Source organism: Schistocerca piceifrons, chromosome 5 (assembly GCF_021461385.2).
Source record: "Schistocerca piceifrons isolate TAMUIC-IGC-003096 chromosome 5, iqSchPice1.1, whole genome shotgun sequence".
Classification (NCBI taxonomy): domain Eukaryota; kingdom Metazoa; phylum Arthropoda; class Insecta; order Orthoptera; family Acrididae; genus Schistocerca; species Schistocerca piceifrons.
In genome coordinates, this window is record NC_060142.1 from 535,248,558 (window position 1) to 535,254,822 (window position 6,265).

Sequence of the window (6,265 nt, forward strand, 5' to 3'; positions counted from 1 at the left end):
TATGAGGTACCTCCTCTCGGACGGTTTGACATCCCAAACGGACGTTTCCTCCACGTACATCTCGACCTGATTGCATCCATACCTCCCTCAGAAGGTTTCAAATACATTCTTTCTATGATCGAGCAAACTAGCAGGTGGGTGGAGGCTGTCCCCCTCGCTGACATATCAGCTGACTTGGCAGCCTGTGCTTTCATTCACTCCTGACAGACCTGCTTTGGCTGCCTGTCATCTATCACTACACATCAGGGATGGCGATTCACATCGCTCTTTTTCACTAAGTTCTGTAATCTACGAGGTATTGGCACGTTCTGTACCAATGCATACCATCCGCAAAGTAACGGACTTGCATAGCACTGACATCACACTTTGAAAGAGGCTCTCGTGCACCACACCAGTGGGTGGTTGGAAGCATTGCCATGGGTCCTCTTGGGCACGCATTCCATCTTCAAACCTTTGGTCCTTCCCACAGACTATGTCAGGGACTCCAGTCCTCTTCCCCCTCTGCCCTACATACATTAGTCAAGTGCGTCAGCTCACATATCTCACACAGTTGTGTGCCCCCTCCCTACGTGTCTTCATTCACAGCGATCTCGCCACCTGCGACTATGTCATGCTCCTTGACAACTCGGTTTGTGCGGCTTTGCAGCACCCTTATTCAGGCCCCACAAGGCACTACCATGCTCTAACAACACTTCCGTTATTTTCCTCAACCGTAAGCCACAAACTGTATCCTTTCACAGGTTAAAAGCAGCCTGGACAGCTGTAGAGACCAGGACGTACCACCTGCCATCTAGTGAACCTATTCAAGTGACTCATCATTAGGTCAAAGCACACCAAATCTTGCATCCGCTTCTGACACCCTCCCTCCCAGTGCTACTGCAATTCCCCCAGTCTTGTGCTCGGGGCAAGTGATTCTTGTGTGCTCATTCTGACAACTCATCTCTCTTCAGCACCACCAAGTGTCACAACGATCTCTGTCGACGTCTCACTATTCAGCCCCGAAGACCTTTCAAACAAGATCCACAACGATGCCCTCTTCCTTCCCCATACCCCTCACTGCACCTTTGACGACCCCAACACTGTCCACAGTACCTTTCTGAAACATTACCCTTTACCAACTTCTACAGACAAGACCAATATTACTGCCCTCCACTGACTCCATCAGGCAGCTTACCATTACCATCCCTCTTATCTCCACGCCCTCAATGTACACTCGCTACTCCTCCCCTCAAATTCTTTTACTCTATGTAGGTCGTCCCCTCCACGCCCCCACCCCCACCACCCCAACCCTCGATTTTGGCACCGACATTACATGCTTTCCTCATCCCCTTCTCTCTTGCAGAGCAACGGTCTAGCGTCGCCTTCCCCTCATGGCATTCCAAGGATTTAAACAGTACGTAATGTTTCCACATCATTACGTGCGAGCTTTCAATCATAAACATATCAGGATTCAAAATCCGCAACATTCTTCTTATACTTCACTTACAAACATTTTTTTTCCATAATGCTGTTGGCGCTATGTGACTCTGAGTATCACTTTACCTGGCAAGACATTGGCGCTTATGGAAAAGACAGCGACTGGAATTTTCAGGGATATCATTCTAAATGAACTTGAAAATCTTAGGACATACAGAAACAAAAAACCTTTAACAGAAAACCACAACATGGCACTTTCTTACACGATCGTAGGTGGTGTAGTACTTGGGTTGATGGAAAATTTAATGAGACTCTATGGCCTAAATCAAATGTCTTATGAATGATCTATTATTTAACTATGGCTAACTTTAACACATAAATATGTTGAACATACTTTTAGTAGAGCATGGAGAATACTACATTGCCCATTAGATATCAGTGTGGATTGTGCTGACACTTTTTAAAAGCGATTACAGTTCTTCACAGCTACTGTATGTTGGAATGAGAGATGGATTTAAACATGAAGGCATCTTAGAAGGAAATCTCACAGGTATAAATGCTACCCACAGTGGACGACCAACTTCATCAGTGGATAACGTTCAGGTTAAATTTACCAACTATTTTGTTGTTGAAGGTAGAGAAGAAAATTCAGACGTGTGATACAAGCGAAAGTGTACTTTTTAACGAAGACATTTTGTCACCTATAAATTTTTCTTGATTCACTTCCCTCATAGGAAATCAAAACAAATTTTTGCCATGCTCGTCGTCTTAAAATTTTATTTTTACACAATTGAGGCGCCATATTCCAAATAACTGGCCCTTTTTGTACTTTGTCCATTAGTAGCTCAACGTCATTATTCTCGCCTTCGGTTTCACTAATTTTTCGCAACGTCCGTCAAACAAAAGTAACAAAAACATGCACAAAATACGTCTGGTCACGAGGGAAACGCGTTATCATCTGAACAGTGCATGGGTGCTGTCCATCTTTGTAATTGCATGTAAACGCACGTATGAGGTTTGGCAGTAAAGAAACTGGACTGGTTGTTGTGCGCATTTGTGGCTTCGTCTATGACCAACAGAAGAGTGAAGGAATAACCTTGGGACTCTCACTGACAAGTGTACAATATTTCACGCCCTTGTGGTAGTTAGTCTGGCTGTTAGCCTTCTTATAAACAGGTCGTGTGTCTGAGCTCCGTCGGAATTATGCTACACGCTAAAGTGGAACAACAAATTTGTCACAAAACTTGGAAAATCTGACACTGAAATTTACGAGTTGTTGAAGCAAGTTTATGGTGATCAGTGCCTATCTGGTGCCCGAGTTTTAGAGTGGGTTAAGAGGTTTAAGGACGTAGGGTAGATGTCGAAGACGATCCGAAATCGTGCTGTCCTTCCACTTCGAAAACTGAAGAGAATGTGGAGAAGGTCAGTAGAATTGTTCGAGAAGGTCGCCGCCTGAGCGTTCTAGTAGTTTCAAAACTTGCCTGAATCAATACGGAAACCGTTACACAAATTTTCCCGATGACGTTGGCATGTCAAAGGTTTGTGCTAAAGCGGTTCCAAGAGTCCTCACATCCAAACAAAAGCAACATCGAGTGGACTGCTGTACTGCCATTGAAAATGACCCTCATTACTCAGCGAAGTAACTGTGTCTGATGAAACAAGGATATTCCAGTACAATCCAGAGAGTAAGTGACAATCCATGCGTTGGAAGAGCCCTCAATCCTCTGGGAAGAAGAAAGCGCGCATGAGCAAATTAAAATTCAAAGCAATGATGATGCTTTCTTCGATATCCGACGGATTATCTACATTTAATGGGTGCCTGAAGGTCAGACTGACAATCAACCTTATTATGCAACTATTCTGAAGACTCTCCATGAACGTGTGCAATGAAGGAGACCTGATCTGTGGAAGAATCGCTCACGGATTCACCATCAGGACAATGCGCTGGGTGAATAGGTTTTTGGCGAAAAACAATATTCCAGTGGTGCCTGACCAAGCCCCATGCTATTTCTTTTTCTTCCCAAAACTGAAGTCAGCACTTAAAGGCACCAGGTTCTATTCCAAGGATGCAGCGTAGAAAAAGCGACGAGCCTTGTCCACAGCATAACACAAAAAGACTTGCAGCACTGCTTCCAGCAGTGGAAAATTCGCTTGGACTGGTGCAGGGAACGGAGAGAGAACTGCATTGAAGGGGACAACATTTCAGTTCTGTATTACACTAAGCAGATTCAGAAGTACGTAGATTGCAGTAAGTACTGGGAGATGAAGAAGCTTTAAAGGATAGAGTAGCATGGAGAGCTGCATCAAACCAGTCTCTGGACTGAAGACCACAACAACAACAATATGTTTCTTTCAGTAAAGAGTTAGAGCATGAGTCTGGTTCCTTTATTGCCACACCTCAGAAGTCTGCGTCTAGAGACTATATAAGTAAACGTTGCGATAACGCAGGTCAGTGCATGCTCATGTGATCTGTTATCAGTTGAACGTTACATGTTTAAGGGAGCAATTCGAAAACACGCGTCTGATTTCTATTACGTGAGCATAACTTAAGCCGGTACATGCAGAGATCTGGGGGAGAACGCACAACAAACATCAGAAGACCGCCATCAAATGCTAATCGAGATAGCTAGTGCATACCTCCACCATAGTGGAGCATACCCAAAGCTACGAATCGGTAAACGAAGGAAATTATTCAGTTAGATAAACAATTGCTTTTGCCACCTTGGTTATGTCCAACATTATAAATAAAAGTGTGTAAATTTTACCCATGTAACATATGTCTTCGTGTTTGTAGCATAGAAGGTCCCCCTCCTACAGCTGCAGACACAACAGTATTGATGTTCTGTCTAGTGTGAACTCACTGCCATTTGATGATGATGATGCTGCCTTCTGTTCCATGTTGTCGACGTTCTGTATGATCATTTGTTCAGGAAGATGTATACATTGAAACACATCAGGCCATGTACAGAAAACAGTACATATCATGATTTTACCTTATCCATTCTGTCTTGTTTTCCTTCTAGATTTGATATAGCGTCCAAAACTACTCTTCTCTTTCAACAAAGCTGACTGTTTCACAGCCGGAAAAATTTGTTAGTTGAGAAAATTACTGGGTAATTTCACTATTTCCAGAAACCTACTTGCGGAAAAAAAACCAATCTCACATTGTATTTTGTGAGAGGTTCACTCTACAGAAATCTCTACTAGTTTTGGAAAGGTTTCTACACTTCGCATAGTGCGCTGAGTAACAGAGAGCAAAGGAATTACCACTTTGCAGTACACAAATCCTGGACGAGAAACCTCCAGTTGCGGGCTTTCCAATAGAAAATGTGATGAGTGGCCCTCAGCTATGTACCCTCTGACTCAGAGTTGAAATATTGAAAGTTTTGGCTGGTTTCGGTGTCTAGGGGCTGGGATACGTAGTTGTCGCATTACAAGCCAAATACTGCTGAGTCTACAGTATACAATATGAATAGGCCTATACATATGAATTAAATGGTCGAAGGTTCCTATCACTCGGCAATTGCGAATTTTGAATGTGACATAGAAATTTATAAATGAAAGACTGCAATTAAATAAAACCTGCAGGTACTATTTTTAACGACTTAAAATGACGAGTGCAATAGCAGAAGTACCTTTAAGAATGCCGTTTATTACTGCAAAACACTTATTGGTATCGATGGTCGAGCAATTAAATAAAATATAAGTCGAATAACAGGGTAACAAAAGATTCCTCGTTCACATAATTAGATATGAACAACAACATAGCTCACGAGATATTCACTTCTAAACGCATACTACGTCTTCACTGTAGAAGCTACGGAAATCTCACAAGTGCATGAGTCGGCAGTACGAAATATTTCTATCTCCCGCGACCAGGCACAAACTGCCCCACTCTCCAATGTAGTTCGTGAGACCGTCCGTCGCGCCTTCCCGTCCAGCTCTGTCTTGTACAGCACTCCTCCCCCACTTCCATGCAGTCTCCCCATTAATGGGCGCTTTGATTGCGCTCCCGCTATTTCTTCAAGCCAACGCACACTCACAAAATACTGGATATACATTTAAATAACATGAAATTAAATAAATATTCCTATGGCTCGACAATAAGCACGCTCTAACACACATTATTAAATACATAAACAAATCAAATAAACATATATCAAAGGAATAGAAACAAAGCAGACCAGTAGCCTAATGTCTCTGTGCTTTCTAAAACACAGTAAATATTTGACCAATTTCTTCATGAATAGTATATATCGGATATAAACAAAGACATAGACGAATAAATATATTTATAAGCATGCTGGTACTGATTTTTCGTGTGACTGTGGTTTACTTATGGCTTGATGCGATTAATAGTAATCGGCCACTTTGACCTCCAATAACTCATGTACTATTCAAGTTACATGCCTGTAATTCATATCAATTTAGGTTTACACTAATAGCTTTCCAAAGACACATCGATCGACAAAATCGGCTGAACCGTTTAGAATTTGGAAATTCGTTGCAGGGTGTTACTTGTATAATTTAGTCAGATACTAAACTTTAAACTAATAAAGATATTGAAAATCTGATTACACCATCAGAATCGTCATTCAAATAATGGAAATGTACACGTTTCTTTTTAAGATATCATGATTCCTCTGGCTATTAACAATTTCTACATGAGCTGTGAAATGTCTGCTCTTATGGTTTCACAAAGTCCACCATCTTTGGCACTCCCGGCATATACATATCCTTCATCGACACAAAGCACAGTCCTCGACACTGTATCAACATGTAATTTCCAGGCACGCGGTCGGCCTGGACCACGCCCTGGGGCTGCTCCTATTTCTCTGGCCGATGCTCG